Here is a 14600-nt window from a genome sequence, read left to right as displayed (position 1 = left end):
AACATAACCTAGGTAAGGTCATCAACTCTGAAACACAATTACCCGACGTGTCGCTTTGATGCAAAAAGCCCTAAGGGGATGTTCTAAACTCCTCCAACTAACTTTCAAAAGCGGAAAATAAATCGGATAAACAGTAAAGAGCCTCTCCATTTGTCTCCTTTTCCATATCATCGGCATCCCTCTCGTGAATTCTCGTGAATTCTTCCCCGTCAAGTTCAAAAGAGGAAGGCTAATTTGCAACAAAGCAGCATAAATATCCTCTGGAGGTGCTCAGCTTCGGGGGGAGGCAGTTTCCATTTTGTCTACTTATCATTCCCGCCGTTACGAAAAACGTATGCCAAGGTCCACTCGGATGGCGAGAACGGAAAAGGCGACACGTGATAATGGATGATTGTGTCCAAGCATGCTTGGGGGTAATCCTTCACAGACCAAACACTGACATATTGCTTTGTTTTTTCTTGTTACGGTGTTATTAGTCTAGAGATGCTTGTCTTTCAAAGTTCTGGATTTTTGGGGTAGTGTGCTCCCCCCCACAATGTGTTTTCCTCGGAGCTGTGAACGTCTTTAATGGTTACACTCTTTCAAGTGTCCACTTGAAACTAGCCAATTTACTTGTCTGGTAAATAGGGGCTCCTCCTTTTAAGTTGGACTGTCGCCCAGAAGACATGCACAATGGGTGGGGTCAAGAGGCGTGTCCTTCTCATAGTTTGTGTCTTGGGTTTCTCTGTGTTTTGTTATCACCTACAAGCCAAAGCAAGATTGGTGATACTGTTTCTGTTTGTCCACTCAAGGGAAGGGGGGAGTTTAGATATGACCACCATCTTTCACAGACAGTCAGATAGGTTACCTTTGATGTGAAAATTGCCAGAAAGGTTTTTTTTTTTTTTTACCAGAAAGACATTCCGCTCTCCCAGGCTAGAACGACATTGAATGTAAATACAATTTTATGATTTTAGTCTCCATCTGGACTCAGTCTTACTCTGGGTGTTCCATTCTCATGTGCTAATGACCCTGCCCAAAAGGAAAAGAGCACCCAAAATTGGTTTTACGTCTCAACAGGGGTGGTGATCTAATGGTGCAACACCATTGTAGTATTTATTTTGTTTTACATTGCTTTTATTCATGTGTATGCTTGATATTTTATTTTTCTTATGTTGAATTAGGGTTCCGTACTTTTATTTATGTGTATTTTGTTGCTTTCTTATTTCATTTTGCATTTTGTTTTATTTGTTTTAATTCAATTCTTCATTAAAGTTCTTTTTATAGTTTATGCATTTGTTTTCTTTTTTTCTTTTGGGATTTTCTTGACCTTTTTTTATAGTTTTTTCTTTAATTTAATCATTGAGTTTATTTTTTATTTTTTTACTTTGTTTTTAATTGATGGTATTTTATATATTATTTATTTTATTATAGTAGTTTTTACATTTATTCTTGTTTTTTTTTATGTTCCATTTTTTTATTTGTACTTAATCAATTGTCTTAGTGTAACTGGGTTACATTTTTTAGATTTTATTATTGATATTATTATTATTACTATTATTATTTTTATTTTGAATTTAAACTTTTTTGGATGCATTGCTTTTTTGTTTTTTTAATTGTTGGTTTTTTTTTGTTTTGTTTATTTCTTTTTTTGTGCATGTATGTATATATATATATATATATATATATATATATATATATATATATATATATATATATATATATATATATATATATATATATATTTTACCTGTAGACTTTTTTGGGGGCGTCTATATTATTTTTTCTATATTTTTATATCATTTTAGATGTTGTTTATCTTGGCAGTTGTGTTCCTTCCTGATGACGTTCGTTTTTTGTTTTTCTTTTCTATCCTGACTTTTCATTTCATATCCGAGCCTTTTATTCAATGAGGCATCCCAAATACAAAAAAATATGTATTGAAAAAAATCACTTGACATTTTTTTTAATAATGTGTTTATTTTTAGGGGTTGATTTGGAGGGGAGAAAAATCTTTTGGAATATTTGGTGAAGCAATCCATATTTTACTATATTTTAGTGCTTTCAGGAAATGTTTCATTAACCCTGAATTAACCTAGCTTTCTGAAAGAGCATTCCAAGTCCACAAACAACCTTACCCTTTAGTTTGCTTTTTTTGTTTTTGGTTTTTGCAGGATTTGTGCTAAGTGGGAACGCGGCACCGATCAGTCGGTTGGTTGATGTTGCCCCCTCAGGCTGCTTTTAAAGCTGCTTTTTCTTTTTGTGAATCTCCCAAAAAATATATATATATTTCTTTCTTGGGGTCACAGATCACATCGGCTTTCCAACTCAGTGACCATTTAATCAAGCCAAGGTCCATTTTCCCGCTGCTCTTTTCAGGGCGACTTTCTTTTCTTTTTCGGACAATTCCATTGGTGCTCAAAGCTCGGAGCGACACGGGGGTAATTTGGCGATCGTTCCGAAAGATGGTTTTGCCTTTCATGGAACACTTGCAAGTCTGTGTCTTGGAAAAAAAGAAATTATCTCGCGGAGTTTGAGCAGAAATTAGTCATGAAAAACCTGCAGCAAATGAGTTAATGTACCAGTAATGACAAAAGGCCTGTTTCTCTAAGGAGTTCCCTCCCCTAGTGTTTTTTTAAAGTTTTGCTAGATAAATGAAGATTTAAGATGTAGTTTGTTCTATTTTGTGTGGCAGTGAAAGGGAATGCAGATGACTCCCGGCTGATTGAATCGGCTCTCTTTCTTGATATATTAGAAAAGTAGGATTGGCTGGAGTTCATCCTGAAAATGGTCTTATTTTAAGATTGTTGTTATTACCCGAAAATCTGCAAGGGATTTTTTTTTGGAGGTACTACATGGAATATTTATTATGGAATAGTACGCTTATAATATTAAAACTACACAAAGTAATTGTTTTTTTCTAATTTGTTATTAGTGTCATTTATCAATTGCTTTAGTAACTGTGTTGCTTGTAGTAATACCTAATGGGGTATGCAGTGTAAAAAAATCAAGGGAGTACTTAGTATGAGAATCCATGTTGTACTTTGTCAAAGATTTTTGACCCTCTGAGGGGATTGAAAATCTGGATCGTATACAACTCATTCAATAAAGGACGTTTGTTTCAAATGGAAAGGGCTGGTGCCAGCCATTTTTTCCTGTTACAACTCATTATTGAAGACCTAAAGAACAATTTCTTATGTAGCTACTGTGAATAGACATGACATATAGAAAGAAAGCTTCAAACCTCATCTATTATTAGAAAACCGTATGTTTATGGCTTTTACCATTGATTAGTAAACAACAGTGGAACATTTGGCGGTTAGTTTGTTGGTGGTCTTTTATGCACAGCCTTTTTCAGATCTTTCTACAAATGCTCTATAGCAGGGGTAGCTGACTCGGTCCTGGAGAGCCGCATGCCCTGCATGTTTTGGAGGTTTCTCTGCTCCAACACAAGTGAAACCTCCAAAACATGCAGGACGTGCAGCTCTCCAGGACCGGGTTAGCCACTCCTGCTCTTTAGGATTAAGGTCTGGGCTTTGGCTCGGCCATTCTAACACATATCGTTAGTTGTAAACCATTCTGTTGTGGATTTAGATTTCTTTTAAGGGGTTTTGTCTTTTTGGAACTTGAACAACCTCCACAGTCATGTCTGAAGAAAAGTAATTCCAAAGCATACCTCCACTATGTTTGACAGTGGGGATGGTGCTTACAGGGTGATGTGCAGTGTTACTCTTACGCCAAATGTAACACTTTGCATTCAGCCTTAAATGTTCAATTTTGGTCTCATCCGACCAGATCACCCTGTTCCGCATGTTTTTTTGTGTCTCCCATATGGCTTCTTCCAAATGCCATATGGGCCTTTTTTTTACGATATTCTTTCAGAAAGTGCAGATGTATGAAGGCTATGACTAATCTTTGTCCGAAACATATTGTTTCACCTCAGCTGTTTATGCCTGTAGGTCATCCAATTTGATCATGGGCCACTTGGTTGCTTCTCTGAATAGTTTTCTCCTTGTTTGGGCTAAGAGTTTAGAAGGACGGACTGAATTTTCTCAAAGGCAGTGTATACAGAGGTATGACTCATCAAACTTCCAAGATGGGTGACTCTATCTGTGCAAATGTATGCAAATAATATCAGTTATCAACTGTAGCTTATAAGGTAGAGTGCTCATCCTGGAACCAAGAGGTCGCAGGTTCAATTACCAGCTCCTCCGAGTTAAATGTCATAGTGTCCTTGGGCAAGACACTGAACCCGTAATGAATGGCTGTCGCCGCTATCCATTAACACTGCATGAGTGTGTGAATGAATGGGTAAGTGTGAAGCAAACTGTAAAGCGCTTTGGGAGGTCTTCTCATTTAAATGCCAACCTTTTACATGTTAACAAGGTGACATCCGTTCTCAATTTTTCTTTTTTTTTTTTGGGCTATTTTTTTTTACTTTTATCTTTCTTTCTTCACGTAAGGATATTCCGGCAATCCATCCGGGACGTGCGCCGCCGGTCGCATATCGATCTGTTTTGCCTCCAATCGATGATGCGTTGAGTTGTTTTCCACGCTTATCGCACTGTAATCAGTCAACTGCGGGAAAACTAGCGTTTTTTTTTTCACGCCTGATGCTCTTTTTCAGAAATTCATTCTCCATTTTGGAGGGCGGTGCTTTTCTGTTTTCAGTTCCTGGGCTGAATTTCCTGTCAAAACGTCAGTATCCCTTCCGTGCCATTAGAAAATGAAAGTCATTGTTTTCTTTCCCATGACTTGGGCTCATTATCCCCGTTGTTTCTGGCGTTCTTATCTTCTGGTGCTTGGCTTGTGTGGTGTAACGAAGCGTGAGATGAGACGGTGTTGTCCGTGTACTGCAAACGGAGATGTTTTGTCGCTTCGACCCGTGAAAGAACAAAAGTGGTTAGGTTTGGTTTAACACTTGCTAGTGTTAAAAAGAAAATAATAAGGAAAAAAAGGAGCAATGATGCTATGAGAATGGATCACAGATCAGAAACACTAAGCTCCACTGAAAAAAAAAAACTACAGTGTTAACTACAAAATGTTAGCAGCACGCTAGCTAAGTTGCTACGATGATTATGCTCAAAGCTATAAGGATTATTTTAAACTATTTTTATTTATTTAAATCTCTATTTAACATGTTTTTTTATGTAAGTAAATTACATTACATATATGTGTATTTTGTTAAATATTATTATATGTATTTACGTTGCTTTTTCAGCAAAACAATATGTTTTACTTCTATTTGTATTATTATTTTTGTGTCACGGTTGCCATGGCGCCCAATTGACCCCGCCTGTGTGGCGCCAGCTGCGGCTCATTGACAGATTGGCTTTCCGTCGTTTTAAGATCAGTGCTCTCACTCTTCGTTTGTCAGTCCGTCAACGAACCTCTGCCCTGTAAGACGTGGGTTCTCACTCTGTACTGCTTTCCTGTTGGTATTTCCTCTCCGTTATTGTTCCCGTTTATTATGTCCTGTTTAATATCGGTTTCCGGTTTTGTTCCCGTCTATTTTTGTCCCGTTTATTAATCTCTCCAGCTTTTGTTCCCGTCTAGTTTGTCCTGTTGAATTTTGATATATTGTTTCATTATCAATCCTGTTTGTCCCGTCCTGTCCGGTATCAACCCCATTTGTTTCATATCTGCTCGGGGTATTGGAATCGATTTCGTTGGTCTCTGGCTTCCTGTCTTTCCATGCCAGACCGCTGCCTAACGCGCATGACTCCCCATTTCCCGTAAAATGAAAGGCTTGTGTGAGGACGTCACGCTTTTGGTTCCTGATCCTCTACTGGTTCATGACAGTTTGTATTTTAATTGTATTTAAACACTTCTCTTGTATAATAATATCAATCTGTTTATTATTGTATAATTATTTTGTATTTGTTTTATATTTCACCTTCACTTGCTTTTCTAGTAAATAATAGTATAATATTATAAATACAATTATACCCATCTTTATTTAATGACTATTGTATTTATATTGTATTTGTTATTATGTTTTATTCTATGCATTTACTATTTATTTGACGTGCTTTTTCAGATAAGTAAGAACAATATGTTATCTATTTTTGTATTTGTATTATTTTATAACTCCCCTATGTGTTATAATTGCTTTTCTAGTAAAATAATAACAATGTATCAGTTATGATTATGTTTTTAATTAATATTTGTGTTATTTTACTTTTTTATGTTCTAAATCTAAACGTTTACATTTAAAAAAAAAGAAGATTAAAAATAGATATTTGTTATTTCATATGTATATTTTAATTATTATTTTCCTTACTTTATTATAGGGATTTACCCTTTCCTGCTTTGAACTTTTCCCAACTTTATCCCAGACCTGCCCGGTGTGTTATTTGGTCTTCATAATGTTGTTTGTTCCCCAGTGTCTCTTTTCACAGACCTCCGAGCACATCACATTCATATTTAAACCAGGACTTAATAAAACCCAGTGCAGTCTGTCATTGTTAGTCATTTAGGTTGACATTGGATCTTTCAGAAGTCATCAGGGTACTTGCAGAGTCAGTTGGCTGAGTTGAGAGAACAAAACCAATATTTTTGCAACAACTAGTTTTCATTATTTTTTTTTGTAAATATAATATAAAACAGTGAACTAATAAGGTTCCAGTGTCACACATGCTGTTGGTTCTTAGAAAATAGTTTCAGTTTTTTAGCTTTGAAATGTGTCAATATGGCAAAAAGTTGTTGTTTTTTTCCCTTCTAGGCACTGAATGTAAAAGAGGGTCCCCTTTACCCTGACAATATCCCCCCCCACCTCCCTAAAACATCCACAATAACATTTTAAGAGGTCCAATCTTGTCCATTCGTCCGCAAACAAATTTCACTTTTGTTTTGCACACATCATTCCATTAGCGAAGCATTATTGGAGATGTTGAAATTGGAAACGGGAAGGAGGCGAGCTGGGGGAGGCAAAGGGGGGGAGAAAAAGCGGGGAGGAGAGATTATTTTTCATGCATGCTCCTCGCCCGGCCCGTATATCTCTCAGGAGGCGAGTGGAAGACAGCAGAAGGTTGATAGTCATCCATCACTGCTGACAAAATCGGTGCTGGGGAAGGGGCTTTGATGGCGACACGCCTTACAGTCGAGGCGCCCCCTCTGAACAACCCTGAACCCCCCCAAGACGTAAAAAGCCAAGAAATAGAGAGTGAGAAAGACATGTTCATTGAGGAAGCTGGCATGTTAAACTGTTGACTGAAAACAGAGGGCATGATGACACCATTCAGTCGTTCTAGGAAGACTCAAAGGCGTTAGCACTAGCATGAACTTAAGCTCTATTGCAGGGGTCACCAATATGGTAACAATCATATATATCAGTCTATCTGTCTATCCGTTTTTATATCTATTTGTCTATTCGCCTATCTGCCTATCCATCTATGTATCTATATGTCTATCTGTATATCCTTCTTTATACCTATATGTCTATGTGTCTGCCTGTCTTTTATATATATATATATATATATATATATATATATATATATATATATATATATATATATATATATATATGTATATATATATATATGTATGAATGAATGAAAACTTTATTTCGAACATAAAAATAAAAACAGGACAAAAACAATGAGTCAACAACGAAATAATGTCACACAACATGTTCGAAAAGGGGTAGTCAGAAGTAGATGCTTATTTTTCCTACCCCTTTATCTTCCCTATTAAATACATTTTATAGATAGCTCCTCTTGTGTCCAATACAACAAAATCTCATGGATATACTTATTACATAGGTCAGATATCAATAATTATAATAGTTACAATAATCACATATTTTATACACTAATCTTCGCAATACCCATCCCTCAACGTCATAATGCGCATAATGTCACTGCGGCACCAGTGATAATATCAATAAAAATAAACACAATACTTATAACAGTTCTGATGTGATAATAGCACAATAACAACAAGTTAGCCATAGTTTGAAGTGCAGTATTTCCAGCCTCCCTCATATCCCATTTTCTTCATCTCTGTATTTCGCCAGTAATGCTTTTTTGTATTTAAATTTGAACACATGGATATTTGGACATTGTTTGATTTCATTTTGCAAATTATTCCAAAGTCTGACTCCACACACAGACACACACGTACTTCTCCTGGTGGTTCTCACCTTTGGGATTTTGAATTCACCACAGCCCCTCAAGTTATAATTTCCCTCTTTCCGAGTGAATAATCGTTGTATGTTTTCTGGCACTATGTTTTTGTTGACCTTAAATAACAGTTGTGAAGTGAAACATTTTATTAAATCATCCAATTTCAATAAATTGGACTGCATGAATAAAATATTGGTATGATCCCGATATCCTACCCTGTGTATCAGGGGTGGGCAATTAATTTTTATCAGGGGCCGCATGAGAAACCTGAATTGTGTCAGAGGGCCACCAACTTTCTTTCATTGTAAAATGCTCAAATTAAATATTTTGAATAGCTGATGCTGATAATCAGAAGAATATAGCACTCTGTAAATATTTATATTAGGCTATGTGAAATTGTGGTGTATTGGTTAAATAAGAAAAACAATCATTGAACCAGTGCAATTTATTTTTAACTTGTTAATTTCCACAAACAATAACTTGTAACGTTCTCCACCTCATGTTACCTCTTCAGTGAGAATAATCCAGTCTGTTCTGGGCTTGAACAAGGGCATTGGAATCTGGCGGAATGTCTGAAGTGGCTATGCGAAGGACAGCTGAGAGGTGGTCAACAGTCATAGAGGATCTATGTTTGGATTTATTAAACTTCATAACTGAGAATGTCTGTTCACAATGATAGGTAGATCCAAAGAGGACTAGGATCCTCTGAGCATGCTTCCTCAGGTGTGGAAAGTTCTCCTCTTTGAGGGAGTAAAAATCCAGCAGTGAGACTGACTTGAAGTGATCTGCCAAAAGTGTGTCAGACTGCAGATCTATGAGTTCCATCTGAACTTCACTTGGGGCATCATCCACACTGCAGTTGAAGGGAGAAGAGACCATGTGCATTTCACTCTCAAGAGTTTTGAAATCGCCTTGAAAACTCTGCATGCAATGTTTCTAACATGGTTGAGTACTTTTGGAGGTGATCGCCTGATCTTTTGGCTTCCTTAAGTGTTGGCAAGTGGGTCAGAATGTTGTCCTTCACTTGGCTTGAGAGAAGCTACAGTTTTCTCATAAAAGCCTTCACTGCACTGTACATCTCATGCACAAAAAGGCCCTTGCTCTGCAGTTTGACATTAAGTTCGTTCATTAGTGCGGTCACATCCACAGTGAATCCGAGGTCTGCCAACCAGTCTTCATCTGAAAGTTCTGAGACGTCATGACCTTTCTGAACACAGAACTCCTGAATCTGGTTTCTCAGGTCCCAGACACTTTTCAGAATTTTGCCAAGGCTGAGCCACCTAACAGTGCAGTGATAGCTTATGTCACCATATTCAGCCTCATTTTCCTCCAACAAAGCAACAAACTGTCTGTGATTTAAAGCTCTCGCTCTGATGAAGTTAACTATTTTAGTGACAGAATCAACAACATGTTTCATTTTTAACACTGTCTTACACAACACTTCCTGATGTATGATACAATGCAAAAATGTCAATTTCTGATCAGGGTTCATTTCTGTCACTTTATCCTGCATTCTCTTTAAAAGTCCAACATTTTTCCCGGCCAGATTTGGACAACCATCTGTTGTCACACCTGCAAGCTTGTTCCATTTCAGTTCTAACATGTCCATACATCCATACATGCATTTACCTCTCTGAACAAGTCATTACCTGTGGTTGTCCCTTTTATTGACTGCAAGGATGCCAACTCCTCCGTGATTTGAAAGTCTGCGGTTATCCCACGTAAGAAGATGAGCAGCTGGGCGGTGTCACGTACATCGCAGCTCTCATTCAAAGCCAGAGAAAAAAAGTCAAAGTCCGCCGCTCTTTTCCTCAGCTGAAGCTCTAAATTTCCCGTGATTTCCTCAATCCGCCTCGTTACAGTGCGTCGGGAGAGTGAAACGTTCTCAAACGCGCCCTTTTTTTCTGGGCACATCAGCTCAGCAGAGTCCAATAAACACTCCTTAATAAACTCTTCGTCGGAAAATGCCCTACTTTTTCTGGCGATTTTATGAGAAATTACATAACTTGTCCTGACGGCTGCATCTCTGGAAGTGTGAAGTTTAGTGAAAAATCCTTGTTGGGTTTGTAGTTTTGCTAGCAATGCATCAGACTCCCTTGCACGCTCTTCACCAGACAGGTTTCTGTATTCATCTTCATGCTTGGTCGTGTAGTGGCGATTCAAATTATATTCTTTAAACACAGCAACCTGTGTACCACAGACTAAGCACACTGCTTTACCTTTAATTTCTGTAAAGAAATATTTGGCAGCCCATGTCTTGTTGAAAATACGGCATTCGTTATCAACTTTTCTTTTCTTGGGGTGTGCCGACATCTTGAGGGTACCCTGGCGAACAGTATCACCTTCACTCACTCAAGTGAATACGCGCGTGAAGGCGCTACGTCTATGACGTGTATATGTAGTCAAAATAAAATTTCAAAATAAAAGTTTAATTTTTTTTTTTTTATGGTGTTTATGATTGGTCTTACGCGGGCCGGACAGGGACGTACAAAGGGCCGGATGTGGCCCGCGGGCCGTAATTTGCCCAGGTCTGCTGTGTATGGTTCTTATTGCACGTTTTTGAAGGATAAAAAGGGGCTGTAGTGAACTTTTGTAATTATTGCCCCAGACTTCTGCACCATATGTTAAATATGGCAGAACGAGAGAACAATATAATAAATACAATGCATTATAATGTAAAAGAACTTTGGTTTTATTAATTATTGAAATGCTTTTAGATACCTTTGTTTGTATGTGTCTGATGTGTGTTTTCCAACTTAATTTATTGTCTATTATGACCCCTAAAAACTTAATTTCTGATACAATGTCTATTGTGACACCATCCATTTTTACTTCTAAATCTTGATTTGCCTTACGATTACCAAAGAATATTACTTTGGTTTTATTTAAATTACGATAAAGATAATTTATTTATATCCATCCATACTTTTAGGTTAATTAGTTCACGATTAATACAGGTTACCAAATCCATATAGTTATCATTTGAATAGAAAATGTTAGTGTCGTCTGCAAATACTACTATTTTCAATAGTTTTGAAACATTAAAAATATTGTTAATATATAAATTAAATAGCTTTGGTCCCAGGATAGAACCCTGTGGTACTCCACAACAGATGTCCAAATATTCAGATGAAAACTCTCCCATTTTTACATATTGCTTCCTCCCCGTCAAATAACTTTGAATCCATTTCAAAGCCACTCCCCTGATGCCATATCTTTCCAGTTTTTTTATTAGTATATTATGATTAATGGTATCAAATGCTTTTTTTAAGTCAATAAATACCCCGACTGCGTATCTCTTCTTTTCTATACTGTGGGTGATTTCTTCTACTGCATCAATAATTGCCATTGTTGCTGATCTGTTTGCTCTAAAACCATATTGACTTTCATTAATCAATTTGTTTATCTACAAATTGTTCTAGTCTATTATTGTAAAGTCTCTCTAATATTTTAGAGAACTGAGGAAGCAGAGATACCGGTCTATAGTTTGTAAAAATGTGCTTGTTCCCATTTTTGTATATTGGTATAACTTTTGCTATTTTCATTTGATTTGGAAATGTGCCTGTTAGAAATGATAGATTACAGATGTAGGTCAATGGTTTCACAATGCTGTTTATAATTTGCTTAATTAGTACCATATCGATGTCAAAACAATCCATAGACGTTTTGTTTTTACAGTTGTTAACCACGTCTAAGATTTCTGATTCCGTAACCCCAGATAAAAACATGGTCTTGGAGTTCATTTTTATTAGTGACTCAAATTGTTTACCACTGCACTCTGGGATATTTGCAGCGAGCTCTGGTCCAACATTTACAAAATAACCATTTAAATTCTCCACAACTTGATTTAATTTATAATTTTCACTGTTCTTATCAATAAAATAGTTTGGATATGCATTGCTTACATTCTTTCCTTTTATTATACTATTTAATACATCCCAAATACCTTTGATATTACTTTTGTTATGATGTAATAAATTGGTATAGTAAAATTTCTTGCTTGCTCTTAATATTCCTTTCAATTTGTTTTTATACGTTCTATACCGGGTTTCGGCTTCCTTAGTTCTTAGTTTAATGAATTTTCTATATAAGTAGTTTTTTTGCTTACAAGCATTATGTAAACCCTTAGTTATCCATGGATGGTTTACAGATTTATTCTTAATATTAATTTGTCTCATTGGGCATTTTTTGTTGTACTTGTTGGTGAATATTTCCAAAAATATGTCAAACGCACCATCCACATCATCTGTACCATATATAGCATTCCAGTTTTGTTTAACTAAGTCATCATACAGTGATATAATAGTCGCTTCAGTTCTAACTCGTTTGTAAACATAATCCTTAATTGATTCTTGTCTAGTAACCTTTTCATCATACACTGTAAATACTGGTGGGTGATCAGAAATATCACAAACCAGTAATCCGCTGACGTTTGTAAATTCCATATTATTTGTAAATATATTGTCAATGAGTGTTGCACTGTGTGAAGTGATCCTACTAGGCCTTAATATAGTTGGGTACAAACTCATACTGTACATCATATTAATATAGTCATAAATGTTTTTATGTTTGTTTGGATTCATTAGATCGATGTTGAAATCTCCACAAATGAATAGTGTTTTGGCGCTTATTGTTGAATATGTTTTTTCAGCCCAGTTTGTGAAGGTTTCCAGATTTGAGCCCGGTGTTCTATACACACAACTGACTATAATATTTTTCCTTTTTTCATTTATAATTTCTATTGTAATACATTCAAGTAAATCGTCAATGACATGTTTTGTAATATTTTCGATTTTAATCTTTTGTGCACATATATAGCTACTCCACCTCCTATTTTGTTAGTTCTATTTACATAGTTCAGATTATAATTATTTAATTCAAAATGTACACCCCTTCCCTCACTGAACCACGTTTCAGAAACTGCAATAACACTAAACGGGTTCTCAAATTGTTGTAAGTATTCAGTGATGTCATCAAAATTTGTGTACATACTTCTACTATTAAAGTGTATTATTGAGAATTTGTCTTCAGATTTAACAGAGGTATTGTATTCATTTCCAGTATAATATTTGCAATTGTCTGAGCTAGCTGATATGAATTTGTGGTCAGGATCGAAGTCATCTAATCTTGAATTATTGGAGTCAGTGTGATTAACAATGCTCAGTTCCGGTAAATGATGGCCTTATATATTATGATGGATTTTTTTATTGTGATCTGTAATAAAGGTGTCCATATTGTCAGTCCAGGATGCCATTGTTACACTTCAGGCAAATCTGTCCAGCTCCTGCATTTCTCGAACCCATAATATTTTTGCTTCTTCCGGAGTGCCGTTTAAATTTATGTATACTCTGCAGTTTGAAGTCCATGTTCCTTGTATTTTGTTCGTTTTCCTCAAAAATCGAGCCTGTCTTGCAATGTCAGAGTTTTTTTTTGCTTAAGTGTTCATTTAAATAAACATTAGTCCCTTTTAGTTTTTTTCCTTGCTTAAGGATTTCATGTTTCCGTTTTCTGTTAACAAACCTTACGATGGTCGCCTTGGGTCGGTTGTCACCTCTTGTTAGTTGGTGGCATGCTTCTATGTCCTCAGCATTGATGGATATGCATTTTTTACTCATAAAAGCAATGACCTGTTGCTCAGCAGAATCCTCATCAGCATCTGTTGCAATATTTGTATTTGCCACAGCATTGGCATAGGTCCGAGGTTTGATGTCCAGACCGGTGATAATGATGTCATTTATCCTGGTATACTGTTCCAGATCTGCAACGCGTCCTTCCAGCGCAATAATCCTCTTTTCTTTCTCCATGTTTTCGTTTTTTAGGTCTTTGATTTCAGCCACCAAACTCAAAATTGTGTCTTGTTGTCTGGTGACGATATCCATTTTATCCATTAAAAAGCCGAGTGACTTTTTAATTTCCTCGAGTTCTTTATCTCTGCTCGGCATCTTGAAAACTTCACGTTCCTCTTACGGCACCGTCCGCTGATCACATCACCCGATCGCCCTCTGAGTCTGAAGTTATTTTTTTCGCCGGACTTAGTTTCCCCGACTGTTGGTCGCTATACAAGTAGCGCCGCCATGTTTGCCAGCGTCAACAATGGCCGATCTCGGAAAGCAGGCGAATCGGCCTCCTCTATCTATCCGCCGAATCAACGTCAACGTCGACTCCGTGCTTTAGGTTCTTTTCAAAAACCCACAGACGCCAAAATCGTGGCATTCAAGTGGCCATAGCAGATTAGCTTCACTCATTAGCTTCACTCGCGCTGCGGAGCTGGAGCTCACTTCCGTCTTCCATCATGACGTTCGATGTATATATATTTATATATATATATATATATATATATATATATATATATATATATATATATATATATATATACACATACACATATTTGTTTTTCTCTTTCTTTTTCTCTTTTTCTCTCTCTATTATCTTCTCTCTCTTTTTCTTTCTGTTTCTCTAGAATAGCTGGGATTTTTTTAACATTAAAAATAAAAA

At 36.5% G+C, this 14600-nt stretch overlaps 1 protein-coding gene, 1 long non-coding RNA gene and 1 pseudogene across 3 annotated transcripts in view; 1 reads left to right on the top strand and 2 right to left on the bottom strand.

Annotated features, from left to right (window-relative positions):
- agbl4 (AGBL carboxypeptidase 4) overlaps positions 1–14600 on the top strand; it is a 599711-nt gene that overhangs the window by 175807 nt on the left and 409304 nt on the right. The gene's annotated exons all lie outside the window — the stretch shown is intronic.
- On the bottom strand, positions 8536–9761 carry LOC148354742 (general transcription factor II-I repeat domain-containing protein 2A-like; annotated as a pseudogene).
- LOC148354741 (uncharacterized) lies at positions 8536–10482 on the bottom strand. Its single transcript, XR_015852297.1, has 2 exons — positions 9755–10482; positions 8536–8958 (listed from the first exon to the last, which is right to left on the bottom strand). It is a non-coding gene; the product is annotated as an uncharacterized LOC148354741 (long non-coding RNA).

This window comes from Urocampus carinirostris, chromosome 12 (genome assembly GCF_059441175.1).
Source record: "Urocampus carinirostris isolate Australia breed hairy pipefish chromosome 12, RoL_Ucar_1.0, whole genome shotgun sequence".
NCBI lineage: Eukaryota > Metazoa > Chordata > Actinopteri > Syngnathiformes > Syngnathidae > Urocampus > Urocampus carinirostris.
The sequence above is the reverse complement of the archived record's forward strand: the minus strand, read 5'-3'. Positions and strand labels throughout refer to the sequence as shown.